Source organism: Toxotes jaculatrix, chromosome 15 (assembly GCF_017976425.1).
Source record: "Toxotes jaculatrix isolate fToxJac2 chromosome 15, fToxJac2.pri, whole genome shotgun sequence".
Taxonomy (NCBI): domain Eukaryota; kingdom Metazoa; phylum Chordata; class Actinopteri; family Toxotidae; genus Toxotes; species Toxotes jaculatrix.
Genome location: NC_054408.1, coordinates 9352169 through 9367874, shown reverse-complemented (window position 1 = coordinate 9367874; position 15706 = coordinate 9352169). Strand labels below are relative to the sequence as shown.

Sequence of the window (15706 nt, the reverse complement as noted above, 5' to 3'; positions counted from 1 at the left end):
GTTTTTGTTCTTGGGGATTCATCATTCTGCCAGTGTGAGCAGTTGTTCTCGAAAGCAACCCGCATCTTAGCGGCTTTCCTTTCTTGCCACATGGTGGCAATATTGGCTTGCAACATGGAAACATACCATGGTCATATTTGTTACCACAGAGTTAATGAGACCAGAGAAAAATCTGCCAAAGCAATGGGAATTCTGTTAGTGACTATATAAACTATAACGCTCTCAAAGAGTCTGAAATTAATTCTTAAAGCTAAGGAGAAGTATATTATTTTATTACTTCATTCATCCCGTTTTCCATAGCCGCCTGGTAGTGAAGCGGATACATGGGCACAGCTGAACATATTTGTTAGCCATATATTAGCCACCAGCTAACATTAGCTTCTGTAGGGCTAGCAAGTCTTACTCTCCACACACGACCTAGCGCTAGCAACGAGGGTAGCATCAGGGAGTGTAAAACGTTAACGTCAGCTACAGAGTAGCGACAGAAAAACTAAAATCCACACAGGTGAGTTCTTCTGCGAGCGGCTTACCTACTAACTACACAACCAATGTTTGTTTTTGTAGTGTTTAACGGCATGGTCCCATGTAGTAGCGTTACACGTTTAAGGCTAACAGAAGCTAATTTGGCTAACAGTTACTTTGAAGTGAACATGGTTGAAATAAGTGTCGTTTTAAGGGTCGAAATGATTGCTTACAGTGTTTGCAGTGAATAAAGCTTGGGTGATTTGTCTGTGTAACGTTATCGCGTTGATTTGAGTGTACTGTGATTGTTTACGCTGTGGACGAATGATGCGGTCGTTAAACGTTTCTCTTAGTGTTTCTCGGGATAGCGTTTGTTTAAACACTTTGCTAGCGTTGTCGGCCAAAGCCACGAGTAGGTTAAATCACATATCGATGTTTGTGTTGCTCAGAGGAACGGTTTTCCAATCTCAAACTTGGAAAGAGGAGAAAGTTGGTTAACGTTACTTGACGTTAACGTAAACTCGCCATCTGTGTACGTTAGCCGTAGTTAGCGTTAGTGATCTCTATCCTACACACTGGATCTCAGTCTGTTCGTGATGGAAACTCTAATGCTCAGCAGTGAAGTCGTTTGTGGGTGATTTTCACGTTTGCGTGTCGGTTTACGGCTCATCCACATCCCCGGTAACCTTTACAGTTCACTGGGAAATCTTGCTAGCTAACATTACTGTGTAGCTTTGTTGTCTTCTCCGACCTTGCATAACACTGAGGTTCACTCAGTAACAACATAAAGTACTTTGCTATTCATCCAAAATCACCTGCTCCTTATTTATAATCTGCTTGAGCTAGTGTATCACTCGTTAGTATGTCGGTGATGTCTCTGTTGGCAGATTCCTATTACACGTAGCAATTTTCAGGATGGCTGACTGCAGATCAGTTGTAGTGATGTGTCGGTCAGGAATGAAACGGCTCTTAGAGCCGGCTCTTTTCTTTTTCCATTTTCTTTTTTTTTCTTCAAACCGCACGTGATTGGTCAATATGTGTTTGCGGCCTGTGTTTGCGCTGAGTAGAGGGGGGACATGAACAGGAGAGATAGAGAGCCAGGGGCTACAAGAAAAGACAACATCGCTGCATTAGAAAGGTATAGTTAGTGACACCAGGAAAAAGAAGCAAAATCTGGAACCATTTCAATTATATTGATAATACAAAGGCAGAGTGTAGAATCTGCAAGAAAAGAATTTCATATACAGCCGGCTTCACAAAAAACCTGCACAGGCACCCAAGAATTGTTTGGTTAAAACAGAAAAAAGCTGAAAGTTTAATATTGTTAAAAGTTGAATTGTAAATAATTGTTTTATAATTTAATTTTTATGTGGAGTAAATTAAGGCATATTTATTTAATAAACATATATAAATAAAAGAATGCATTAGTATTTCATTTTGTACATATTTTTTACATTATTGTTGATAGTAAATTGAATAGTATGGCCTCAAAATATAAAAATGGTCATAGTATAGTAAGGCGTTTTTTTCGGGCAAAAAAAGTCAAAAAAATTTTCGGCCTCAAAATGTCATAAAAAACGTCATAGTATAGTAAGGCGTTTTTTTCGGGCAAAAAAAGTCAAAAAAATTTTCAGCCTCAAAATGTCATAAAAAACGTCATAGTATAGTAAGGCGTTTTTTTTTCGGGCAAAAAAAGTCAAAAAAAATTTTATGCCTCCAAAAGTCATAAAAAACGTCATAGTATAGTAAGGCGTCAAAATCGGACAAAAAAAGTCAAAAAAAATTTTTTACCTCCAAAAGTCATAAAAAACGTCATAGTATAGTAAGGCGTTTTTTTCGGGCAAAAAAAGTCAAAAAAATTTTTTACCTCCAAAAGTCATAAAAAACGTCATAGTATAGTAAGGCGTTTTTTTCGGGCAAAAAAAGTCAAAAATTTTTTTTACCTCCAAAAGTCATAAAAAACGTCATAGTATAGTAAGGCGTTTTTTTCAGGGCAAAAAAAGTCAAAAATTTTTTCGACCTCAAAATGTCATAAAAAACGTCATAGTATAGTAAGGCGTTTTATTCGGGCAAAAAAAGTCAAATTTTTTTTTTTACCTCCAAAAGTCATAAAAAACGTCATAGTATAGTAAGGCGTTTTTTTCGGGCAAAAAAAGTCAAAAAAAAATTTGACCTCCAAAAGTCATAAAAAACGTCATAGTATAGTAAGGCGTTTTTTTCGGGCAAAAAAAGTCAAAATTTTTTTCGACCTCAAAATGTCATAAAAAACGTCATAGTATAGTAAGGCGTTGTTTTCGGGCAAAGAAAGTCAATTTTTTTTTTTACCTCCAAAAGTCATAAAAAACGTCATAGTATAGTAAGGCGTTTTTTTCGGACAAAAAAAGTCAAAATTTTTTTTTACCTCAAAAAGTCATAAAAAACGTCATAGTATAGTAAGGCGTTTTTTTCGGGCAAAAGAAGTCAAAATTTTTTTCGACCTCAAAATGTCATAAAAAACGTCATAGTATAGTAAGGCGTTGTTTTCGGGCAAAAAAAGTCAAATTTTTTTTTTACCTCCAAAAGTCATAAAAAACGTCATAGTATAGTAAGGCGTTTTTTTCGGGCAAAAAAAGTCAAAAATTTTTTTTACCTCCAAAAGTCATAAAAAACGTCATAGTATAGTAAGGCGTTTTTTTCGGACAAAAAAAGTCAAAAATTTTTTTTACCTCAAAAAGTCATAAAAAACGTCATAGTATAGTAAGGCGTTTTTTTCGGGCAAAAAAAGTCATTTTTTTTTTTTACCTCCAAAAGTCATAAAAAACGTCATAGTATAGTAAGGCGTTGTTTTCGGGCAAAAAAAGTCAAAAATTTTTTTTTACCTCCAAAAGTCATAAAAAACGTCATAGTATAGTAAGGCGTTTTTTTCGGGCAAAAAAAGTCAATTTTTTTTTTACCTCCAAAAGTCATAAAAAACGTCATAGTATAGTAAGGCGTCAAAATCGGACAAAAAAAGTCAAAAAAATTTTTTACCTCCAAATGTCATAAAAAACGTCATAGTACAGTAAGGCGTTTTTTTCGGGCAAAAAAAGTCAAAAATTTTTTCGACCTCAAAATGTCATAAAAAACGTCATAGTATAGTAAGGCGTTTTTTTCGGGCAAAAAAAGTCAAAAAAATTTTTTACCTCAAAATGTCATAAAAAACGTCATAGTATAGTAAGGCGTTTTTTTCGGGCAAAAAAAGTCAAACTTTTTTTCGACCTCAAAATGTCATAAAAAACGTCATAGTATAGTAAGGCGTTTTATTCGGGCAAAAAAAGTCAATTTTTTTTTTTACCTCCAAAAGTCATAAAAAACGTCATAGTATAGTAAGGCGTTTTTTTCAGGCAAAAAAAGTCAATTTTTTTTTTTACCTCCAAAAGTCATAAAAAATGTCATAGTATAGTAAGGCGTTTTTTTCGGGCAAAAAAAGTCAAAAAATTTTTTTACCTCAAAATGTCATAAAAAACGTCATAGTATAGTAAGGCGTTTTTTTCGGGCAAAAAAAGTCAAACTTTTTTTCGACCTCAAAATGTCATAAAAAACGTCATAGTATAGTAAGGCGTTGTTTTCGGGCAAAAAAAGTCAAAAAAAATTTTTACCTCCAAAAGTCATAAAAAACGTCATAGTATAGTAAGGCGTTTTTTTCAGACAAAAAAAGTCAAAATTTTTTTTTACCTCCAAAAGTCATAAAAAACGTCATAGTATAGTAAGGCGTTTTTTTCGGGCAAAAAAAGTCAATTTTTTTTTTTTACCTCCAAAAGTCATAAAAAACGTCATAGTATAGTAAGGCGTTTTTTTCGGGCAAAAAAAGTCAAAAATTTTTTCGACCTCAAAATGTCATAAAAAACGTCATAGTATAGTAAGGCGTTTTTTTCGGGCAAAAAAAGTCAAAAAATTTTTTTACCTCCAAAAGTCATAAAAAACGTCATAGTATAGTAAGGCGTTTTTTTCGGACAAAAAAAGTCAAAAAAATTTTTTACCTCAAAAAGTCATAAAAAAACGTCATAGTATAGTAAGGCGTTTTATTCGGGCAAAAAAAGTCAAATTTTTTTTTTTTACCTCCAAAAGTCATAAAAAACGTCATAGTATAGTAAGGCGTTTTTTTCGGGCAAAAAAAGTCAAAATTTTTTTTACCTCAAAATGTCATAAAAAACGTCATAGTATAGTAAGGCGTTTTTTTCGGGCAAAAAAAGTCAAACTTTTTTTCGACCTCAAAATGTCATAAAAAACGTCATAGTATAGTAAGGCGTTTTCGGGCAAAAAAAGTCAAAAAAAATTTTTACCTCCAAAAGTCATAAAAAACGTCATAGTATAGTAAGGCGTTTTTTTCGGGCAAAAAAAGTCAAAAAAATTTTTTACCTCCAAAGGTCATAAAAAACGTCATAGTATAGTGAGGCATTTTTTTCGGGCAAAAAAAGTCAAAATTTTTTTCGACCTCAAAATGTCATAAAAAACGTCATAGTATAGTAAGGCGTTTTTTTCAGGCAAAAAAAGTCAAAAAATTTTTTTACCTCCAAAAGTCATAAAAAACGTCATAGTATAGTAAGGCGTCAAAATCGGACAAAAAAAGTCAAAAAAATTTTTTACCTCCAAATGTCATAAAAAAACGTCATAGTATAGTAAGGCGTTGTTTTCGGGCAAAAAAAGTCAAATTTTTTTTTTTACCTCCAAAAGTCATAAAAAACGTCATAGTATAGTAAGGCGTTTTTTTCGGGCAAAAAAAGTCAAAAATTTTTTTTACCTCCAAAAGTCATAAAAAACGTCATAGTATAGTAAGGCGTTTTTTTCGGACAAAAAAAGTCAAAAATTTTTTTTACCTCAAAAAGTCATAAAAAACGTCATAGTATAGTAAGGCGTTTTTTTCGGGCAAAAAAAGTCATTTTTTTTTTTTACCTCCAAAAGTCATAAAAAACGTCATAGTATAGTAAGGCGTTGTTTTCGGGCAAAAAAAGTCAAAAATTTTTTTTTACCTCCAAAAGTCATAAAAAACGTCATAGTATAGTAAGGTGTTTTTTTCGGGCAAAAAAAGTCAATTTTTTTTTTACCTCCAAAAGTCATAAAAAACGTCATAGTATAGTAAGGCGTCAAAATCGGACAAAAAAAGTCAAAAAAATTTTTTACCTCCAAATGTCATAAAAAACGTCATAGTATAGTAAGGCGTTTTTTTCGGGCAAAAAAAGTCAATTTTTTTTTTACCTCCAAAAGTCATAAAAAACGTCATAGTATAGTAAGGCGTCAAAATCGGACAAAAAAAGTCAAAAAAAATTTTTACCTCCAAATGTCATAAAAAACGTCATAGTACAGTAAGGCGTTTTTTTCGGGCAAAAAAAGTCAAAAATTTTTTCGACCTCAAAATGTCATAAAAAACGTCATAGTATAGTAAGGCGTTTTTTTCGGGCAAAAAAAGTCAAAAAAATTTTTTACCTCAAAATGTCATAAAAAACGTCATAGTATAGTAAGGCGTTTTTTTCGGGCAAAAAAAGTCAAACTTTTTTTCGACCTCAAAATGTCATAAAAAACGTCATAGTATAGTAAGGCGTTTTATTCGGGCAAAAAAAGTCAATTTTTTTTTTTACCTCCAAAAGTCATAAAAAACGTCATAGTATAGTAAGGCGTTTTTTTCAGGCAAAAAAAGTCAAATTTTTTTTTTACCTCCAAAAGTCATAAAAAATGTCATAGTATAGTAAGGCGTTTTTTTCGGGCAAAAAAAGTCAAAAAATTTTTTTACCTCAAAATGTCATAAAAAACGTCATAGTATAGTAAGGCGTTTTTTTCGGGCAAAAAAAGTCAAACTTTTTTTCGACCTCAAAATGTCATAAAAAACGTCATAGTATAGTAAGGCGTTGTTTTCGGGCAAAAAAAGTCAAAAAAAATTTTTACCTCCAAAAGTCATAAAAAACGTCATAGTATAGTAAGGCGTTTTTTTCAGACAAAAAAAGTCAAAATTTTTTTTTACCTCCAAAAGTCATAAAAAACGTCATAGTATAGTAAGGCGTTTTTTTCGGGCAAAAAAAGTCAATTTTTTTTTTTTACCTCCAAAAGTCATAAAAAACGTCATAGTATAGTAAGGCGTTTTTTTCGGGCAAAAAAAGTCAAAAATTTTTTCGACCTCAAAATGTCATAAAAAACGTCATAGTATAGTAAGGCGTTTTTTTCGGGCAAAAAAAGTCAAAAAATTTTTTTACCTCCAAAAGTCATAAAAAACGTCATAGTATAGTAAGGCGTTTTTTTCGGACAAAAAAAGTCAAAAAAATTTTTTACCTCAAAAAGTCATAAAAAACGTCATAGTATAGTAAGGCGTTTTATTCGGGCAAAAAAAGTCAAATTTTTTTTTTTTACCTCCAAAAGTCATAAAAAACGTCATAGTATAGTAAGGCGTTTTTTTCGGGCAAAAAAAGTCAAAATTTTTTTTACCTCAAAATGTCATAAAAAACGTCATAGTATAGTAAGGCGTTTTTTTCGGGCAAAAAAAGTCAAACTTTTTTTCGACCTCAAAATGTCATAAAAAACGTCATAGTATAGTAAGGCGTTTTCGGGCAAAAAAAGTCAAAAAAAATTTTTACCTCCAAAAGTCATAAAAAACGTCATAGTATAGTAAGGCGTTTTTTTCGGGCAAATAAAGTCAAAAAAATTTTTTACCTCCAAAGGTCATAAAAAACGTCATAGTATAGTAAGGCATTTTTTTCGGGCAAAAAAAGTCAAAATTTTTTTCGACCTCAAAATGTCATAAAAAACGTCATAGTATAGTAAGGCGTTTTTTTCAGGCAAAAAAAGTCAAAAAAATTTTTTACCTCCAAAAGTCATAAAAAACGTCATAGTATAGTAAGGCGTCAAAATCGGACAAAAAAAGTCAAAAAAATTTTTTACCTCCAAATGTCATAAAAAAACGTCATAGTATAGTAAGGCGTTTTTTTCGGACAAAAAAAGTCAAAAAATTTTTTGACCTCAAAATGTCATAAAAAACGTCATAGTATAGTAAGGCGTTTTTTTCGGGCAAAAAAAGTCAAAATTTTTTTTTTACCTCAAAAAGTCATAAAAAACGTCATAGTATAGTAAGGCGTTTTTTTCGGGCAAAAAAAGTCAAAGATTTTTTTTACCTCCAAAAGTCATAAAAAACGTCATAGTATAGTAAGGCGTTTTTTTCGGGCAAAAAAAGTCAAAATTTTTTTCGACCTCAAAATGTCATAAAAAACGTCATAGTATAGTAAGGCGTTTTTTTCGGGCAAAAATAGTCAAAAATTTTTTCGACCTCAAAATGTCATAAAAAACATCATAGTATAGTAAGGCGTTTTTTTCGGGCAAAAAAAGTCAAAAATTTTTTTTACCTCCAAAAGTCATAAAAAACGTCATAGTATAGTAAGGCGTCAAAATCGGACAAAAAAAGTCAAAAAAAAATTTTACCTCCAAATGTCATAAAAAAACGTCATAGTATAGTAAGGCGTTTTTTTCGGACAAAAAAAGTCAATTTTTTTTTTTACCTCCAAAAGTCATAAAAAACGTCATAGTATAGTAAGGCGTTTTTTTCGGGCAAAAAAAGTCAAAAAAAATTTTTACCTCCAAAAGTCATAAAAAACGTCATAGTATAGTAAGGCGTTTTTTTTGGACAAAAAAAGTCAAAAAATTTTTTGACCTCAAAATTTCATAAAAAACGTCATAGTATAGTAAGGCGTTTTTTTCGGGCAAAAAAAGTCAAAATTTTTTTTTACCTCAAAAAGTCATAAAAAACGTCATAGTATAGTAAGGCGTTTTTTTCAGGCAAAAAAAGTCAAAAATTTTTTCGACCTCAAAATGTCATAAAAAACATCATAGTATAGTAAGGCGTTTTTTTCGGGCAAAAAAAGTCAAAAAATTTTTTTACCTCAAAATGTCATAAAAAACGTCATAGTATAGTAAGGCGTTTTTTTCGGGCAAAAAAAGTCAAACTTTTTTTCGACCTCAAAATGTCATAAAAAACGTCATAGTATAGTAAGGCGTTGTTTTCGGGCAAAAAAAGTCAAAGATTTTTTTTACCTCCAAAAGTCATAAAAAACGTCATAGTATAGTAAGGCGTTTTTTTTGGGCAAAAAAAGTCAATTTTTTTTTTTACCTCCAAAAGTCATAAAAAACGTCATAGTATAGTAAGGCGTTTTTTTCGGGCAAAAAAAGTCAAAATTTTTTTCGACCTCAAAATGTCATAAAAAACGTCATAGTATAGTAAGGCGTTTTTTTCGGGCAAAAAAAGTCAAACTTTTTTTCGACCTCAAAATGTCATAAAAAACGTCATAGTATAGTAAGGCGTTGTTTTCGGGCAAAAAAAGTCAAAATTTTTTTCGACCTCAGAATGTCATAAAAAACGTCATAGTATAGTAAGGCGTTTTTTTCGGGCAAAAAAAGTCAAACTTTTTTTCGACCTCAAAATGTCATAAAAAACGTCATAGTATAGTAAGGCGTTGTTTTCGGGCAAAAAAAGTCAAAAAAATTTTTTACCTCCAAAAGTCATAAAAAACATCATAGTATAGTAAGGCGTTTTTTTCAGGCAAAAAAAGTCAATTTTTTTTTTTACCTCCAAAAGTCATAAAAAACGTCATAGTATAGTAAGGCGTTTTTTTTGGACAAAAAAAGTCAAAAAATTTTTTGACCTCAAAATTTCATAAAAAACGTCATAGTATAGTAAGGCGTTTTTTTCGGGCAAAAAAAGTCAAAAATTTTTTTTACCTCAAAAAGTCATAAAAAACGTCATAGTATAGTAAGGCGTTTTTTTCGGGCAAAAAAAGTCAATTTTTTTTTTTACCTCCAAAAGTCATAAAAAACGTCATAGTATAGTAAGGCGTTTTTTTCGGGCAAAAAAAGTCAAACTTTTTTTCGACCTCAAAATGTCATAAAAAACGTCATAGTATAGTAAGGCGTTGTTTTCGGGCAAAAAAAGTCAAAAAAATTTTTTACCTCCAAAAGTCATAAAAAACGTCATAGTATAGTAAGGCGTTTTTTTCAGGCAAAAAAAGTCAATTTTTTTTTTTACCTCCAAAAGTCATAAAAAACGTCATAGTATAGTAAGGCGTTGTTTTCGGGCAAAAAAAGTCAAAAAAATTTTTTTACCTCCAAAAGTCATAAAAAACGTCATAGTATAGTAAGGCGTTTTTTTCGGGCAAAAAAAGTCAATTTTTTTTTTTTTACCTCCAAAAGTCATAAAAAATGTCATAGTATAGTAAGGCGTTTTTTTCGGGCAAAAAAAGTCAAAAAAATTTTTTACCTCCAAAAGTCATAAAAAACGTCATAGTATAGTAAGGCGTTTTTTTTGGACAAAAAAAGTCAAAAAATTTTTTGACCTCAAAATGTCATAAAAAACGTCATAGTATAGTAAGGCGTTTTTTTCGGGCAAAAAAAGTCAAAAAAAATTTTTACCTCCAAAAGTCATAAAAAACGTCATAGTATAGTAAGGCGTTTTTTTCGGGCAAAAAAAGTCAAAATTTTTTTTTACCTCAAAAAGTCATAAAAAACGTCATAGTATAGTAAGGCGTTTTTTTCGGGCAAAAAAAGTCAATTTTTTTTTTTACCTCCAAAAATCATAAAAAACGTCATAGTATAGTAAGGCGTTTTTTTCGGGCAAAAAAAGTCAAACTTTTTTTCGACCTCAAAATGTCATAAAAAACGTCATAGTATAGTAAGGCGTTGTTTTCGGGCAAAAAAAGTCAAAAAAATTTTTTACCTCCAAAAGTCATAAAAAACGTCATAGTATAGTAAGGCGTTTTTTTCAGGCAAAAAAAGTCAAATTTTTTTTTACCTCCAAAAGTCATAAAAAACGTCATAGTATAGTAAGGCGTTTTTTTCGGGCAAAAAAAGTCAAAAAAATTTTTTACCTCCAAAAGTCATAAAAAAGTCATAGTATAGTAAGGCGTTTTTTTCGGGCAAAAAAAGTCAAAAAAATTTTTTACCTCCAAAGGTCATAAAAAACGTCATAGTATAGTAAGGCATTTTTTTCGGGCAAAAAAAGTCAAAATTTTTTTCGACCTCAAAATGTCATAAAAAACGTCATAGTATAGTAAGGCGTTTTTTTCGGGCAAAAAAAGTCAAAAAATTTTTCGACCTCAAAATGTCATAAAAAACATCATAGTATAGTAAGGCGTTTTTTTCGGGCAAAAAAAGTCAAAAAATTTTTTTACCTCCAAAAGTCATAAAAAACGTCATAGTATAGTAAGGCGTCAAAATCGGACAAAAAAAGTCAAAAAAAATTTTTACCTCCAAATGTCATAAAAAAACGTCATAGTATAGTAAGGCGTTTTTTTCGGACAAAAAAAGTCAAAAAATTTTTTGACCTCAAAATGTCATAAAAAACGTCATAGTATAGTAAGGCGTTTTTTTCGGGCAAAAAAAGTCAAAAATTTTTTTTTACCTCAAAAAGTCATAAAAAACGTCATAGTATAGTAAGGCGTTTTTTTCGGGCAAAAAAAGTCAAAGATTTTTTTTACCTCCAAAAGTCATAAAAAACGTCATAGTATAGTAAGGCGTTGTTTTCGGGCAAAAAAAGTCAAAAAATTTTTTTTACCTCCAAAAGTCATAAAAAACATCATAGTATAGTAAGGCGTTTTTTTCAGGCAAAAAAAGTCAATTTTTTTTTTTACCTCCAAAAGTCATAAAAAACGTCATAGTATAGTAAGGCGTTTTTTTCGGGCAAAAAAAGTCAAAAAAAATTTTTACCTCCAAAAGTCATAAAAAACGTCATAGTATAGTAAGGCGTTTTTTTTGGACAAAAAAAGTCAAAAAATTTTTTGACCTCCAAAAGTCATAAAAAACGTCATAGTATAGTAAGGCGTTTTTTTCGGGCAAAAAAAGTCAAAAAAATTTTTTACCTCCAAAGGTCATAAAAAACGTCATAGTATAGTAAGGCATTTTTTTCGGGCAAAAAAAGTCAAAATTTTTTTCGACCTCAAAATGTCATAAAAAACGTCATAGTATAGTAAGGCGTTTTTTTCGGGCAAAAAAAGTCAAAAATTTTTTCGACCTCAAAATGTCATAAAAAACATCATAGTATAGTAAGGCGTTTTTTTCGGGCAAAAAAAGTCAAAAAATTTTTTTACCTCCAAAAGTCATAAAAAACGTCATAGTATAGTAAGGCGTCAAAATCGGACAAAAAAAGTCAAAAAAAATTTTTACCTCCAAATGTCATAAAAAAACGTCATAGTATAGTAAGGCGTTTTTTTCGGACAAAAAAAGTCAAAAAATTTTTTGACCTCAAAATGTCATAAAAAACGTCATAGTATAGTAAGGCGTTTTTTTCGGGCAAAAAAAGTCAAAAAATTTTTTTACCTCAAAATGTAATAAAAAACGTCATAGTATAGTAAGGCGTTTTTTTCGGGCAAAAAAAGTCAAAATTTTTTTCGACCTCAAAATGTCATAAAAAACGTCATAGTATAGTAAGGCGTTGTTTTCGGGCAAAAAAACTCAAAAAAATTTTTTTACCTCCAAAAGTCATAAAAAACATCATAGTATAGTAAGGCGTTTTTTTCAGGCAAAAAAAGTCAATTTTTTTTTTTACCTCCAAAAGTCATAAAAAACGTCATAGTATAGTAAGGCGTTTTTTTCGGGCAAAAAAAGTCAAAAAAAATTTTTACCTCCAAAAGTCATAAAAAACGTCATAGTATAGTAAGGCGTTTTTTTTTGGACAAAAAAAGTCAAAAAATTTTTTGACCTCAAAATTTCATAAAAAACGTCATAGTATAGTAAGGCGTTTTTTTCGGGCAAAAAAAGTCAAAATTTTTTTTTACCTCAAAAAGTCATAAAAAAACGTCATAGTATAGTAAGGCGTTTTTTTCAGGCAAAAAAAGTCAAAAATTTTTTCGACCTCAAAATGTCATAAAAAACATCATAGTATAGTAAGGCGTTTTTTTCGGGCAAAAAAAGTCAAAAAATTTTTTTACCTCAAAATGTCATAAAAAACGTCATAGTATAGTAAGGCGTTTTTTTCGGGCAAAAAAAGTCAAACTTTTTTTCGACCTCAAAATGTCATAAAAAACGTCATAGTATAGTAAGGCGTTGTTTTCGGGCAAAAAAAGTCAAAGATTTTTTTTACCTCCAAAAGTCATAAAAAACGTCATAGTATAGTAAGGCGTTTTTTTTGGGCAAAAAAAGTCAATTTTTTTTTTTACCTCCAAAAGTCATAAAAAACGTCATAGTATAGTAAGGCGTTTTTTTCGGGCAAAAAAAGTCAAAATTTTTTTCGACCTCAAAATGTCATAAAAAACGTCATAGTATAGTAAGGCGTTTTTTTCGGGCAAAAAAAGTCAAACTTTTTTTCGACCTCAAAATGTCATAAAAAACGTCATAGTATAGTAAGGCGTTGTTTTCGGGCAAAAAAAGTCAAAATTTTTTTCGACCTCAAAATGTCATAAAAAACGTCATAGTATAGTAAGGCGTTTTTTTCGGGCAAAAAAAGTCAAACTTTTTTTCGACCTCAAAATGTCATAAAAAACGTCATAGTATAGTAAGGCGTTGTTTTCGGGCAAAAAAAGTCAAAAAAATTTTTTACCTCCAAAAGTCATAAAAAACATCATAGTATAGTAAGGCGTTTTTTTCAGGCAAAAAAAGTCAATTTTTTTTTTTACCTCCAAAAGTCATAAAAAACGTCATAGTATAGTAAGGCGTTTTTTTCAGGCAAAAAAAGTCAAAAAATTTTTTGACCTCAAAATTTCATAAAAAACGTCATAGTATAGTAAGGCGTTTTTTTCGGGCAAAAAAAGTCAAAAATTTTTTTTACCTCAAAAAGTCATAAAAAACGTCATAGTATAGTAAGGCGTTTTTTTCGGGCAAAAAAAGTCCATTTTTTTTTTTACCTCCAAAAGTCATAAAAAACGTCATAGTATAGTAAGGCGTTTTTTTCGGGCAAAAAAAGTCAAACTTTTTTTCGACCTCAAAATGTCATAAAAAACGTCATAGTATAGTAAGGCGTTGTTTTCGGGCAAAAAAAGTCAAAAAAATTTTTTACCTCCAAAAGTCATAAAAAACGTCATAGTATAGTAAGGCGTTTTTTTCAGGCAAAAAAAGTCAATTTTTTTTTTTACCTCCAAAAGTCATAAAAAACGTCATAGTATAGTAAGGCGTTGTTTTCGGGCAAAAAAAGTCAAAAAAATTTTTTTACCTCCAAAAGTCATAAAAAACGTCATAGTATAGTAAGGCGTTTTTTTCGGGCAAAAAAAGTCAATTTTTTTTTTTTTACCTCCAAAAGTCATAAAAAATGTCATAGTATAGTAAGGCGTTTTTTTCGGGCAAAAAAAGTCAAAAAAATTTTTTACCTCCAAAAGTCATAAAAAACGTCATAGTATAGTAAGGCGTTTTTTTTGGACAAAAAAAGTCAAAAAATTTTTTGACCTCAAAATGTCATAAAAAACGTCATAGTATAGTAAGGCGTTTTTTTCGGGCAAAAAAAGTCAATTTTTTTTTTTACCTCCAAAAATCATAAAAAACGTCATAGTATAGTAAGGCGTTTTTTTCGGGCAAAAAAAGTCAAACTTTTTTTCGACCTCAAAATGTCATAAAAAACGTCATAGTATAGTAAGGCGTTGTTTTCGGGCAAAAAAAGTCAAAAAAATTTTTTACCTCCAAAAGTCATAAAAAACGTCATAGTATAGTAAGGCGTTTTTTTCAGGCAAAAAAAGTCAAATTTTTTTTTACCTCCAAAAGTCATAAAAAACGTCATAGTATAGTAAGGCGTTTTTTTCGGGCAAAAAAAGTCAAAAAAATTTTTTACCTCCAAAAGTCATAAAAAAGTCATAGTATAGTAAGGCGTTTTTTTCGGGCAAAAAAAGTCAAAATTTTTTTCGACCTCAAAATGTCATAAAAAACGTCATAGTATAGTAAGGCGTTTTTTTCGGGCAAAAAAAGTCAAAGATTTTTTTTACCTCCAAAAGTCATAAAAAACGTCATAGTATAGTAAGGCGTTTTTTTCGGGCAAAAAAAGTCAAAAAAATTTTTTACCTCCAAAGGTCATAAAAAACGTCATAGTATAGTAAGGCATTTTTTTCGGGCAAAAAAAGTCAAAATTTTTTTCGACCTCAAAATGTCATAAAAAACGTCATAGTATAGTAAGGCGTTTTTTTCGGGCAAAAAAAGTCAAAAAATTTTTCGACCTCAAAATGTCATAAAAAACATCATAGTATAGTAAGGCGTTTTTTTCGGGCAAAAAAAGTCAAAAATTTTTTTTACCTCCAAAAGTCATAAAAAACGTCATAGTATAGTAAGGCGTCAAAATCGGACAAAAAAAGTCAAAAAAATTTTTTACCTCCAAATGTCATAAAAAAACGTCATAGTATAGTAAGGCGTTTTTTTCGGGCAAAAAAAGTCAAAAAATTTTTTGACCTCAAAATGTCATAAAAAACGTCATAGTATAGTAAGGCGTTTTTTTTCGGGCAAAAAAAGTCAAAATTTTTTTTTTACCTCAAAAAGTCATAAAAAACGTCATAGTATAGTAAGGCGTTTTTTTCGGGCAAAAAAAGTCAAAGATTTTTTTTACCTCCAAAAGTCATAAAAAACGTCATAGTATAGTAAGGCGTTGTTTTCGGGCAAAAAAAGTCAAAAAATTTTTTTTACCTCCAAAAGTCATAAAAAACATCATAGTATAGTAAGGCGTTTTTTTCAGGCAAAAAAAGTCAATTTTTTTTTTTACCTCCAAAAGTCATAAAAAACGTCATAGTATAGTAAGGCGTTTTTTTCGGGCAAAAAAAGTCAAAAAAAATTTTTACCTCCAAAAGTCATAAAAAACGTCATAGTATAGTAAGGCGTTTTTTTTGGACAAAAAAAGTCAAAAAATTTTTTGACCTCCAAAAGTCATAAAAAACGTCATAGTATAGTAAGGCGTTTTTTTCGGGCAAAAAAAGTCAAAAAAATTTTTTACCTCCAAAGGTCATAAAAAACGTCATAGTATAGTAAGGCATTTTTTTCGGGCAAAAAAAGTCAAAATTTTTTTCGACCTCAAAATGTCATAAAAAACGTCATAGTATAGTAAGGCGTTTTTTTCGGGCAAAAAAAGTCAAAAATTTTTTCGACCTCAAAATGTCATAAAAAACATCATAGTATAGTAAGGCGTTTTTTTCGGGCAAAAAAAGTCAAAAAATTTTTTTACCTCCAAAAGTCATAAAAAACGTCATAGTATAGTAAGGCGTCAAAATCGGACAAAAAAAGTCAAAAAAAATTTTTACCTCCAAAAGTCATAAAAAACGTCATAGTATAGTAAGGCGTTTTTTTCGGGCAAAAAAAG

The 15706-nt window shown here is 30.3% G+C and overlaps 1 protein-coding gene across 1 annotated transcript in view; it reads left to right on the top strand.

Annotated features, from left to right (window-relative positions):
• The first annotated feature begins 154 nt into the window (after positions 1-154).
• ing1 (inhibitor of growth family, member 1) overlaps positions 155-15706 on the top strand; it is a 31503-nt gene continuing 15951 nt past the window's right edge. Inside the window, exon 1 of the mRNA XM_041058114.1 lies at positions 155-505. The gene's annotated coding sequence lies outside the window, so the exon portion shown is untranslated. The remainder of the gene's footprint in view (positions 506-15706) is intronic.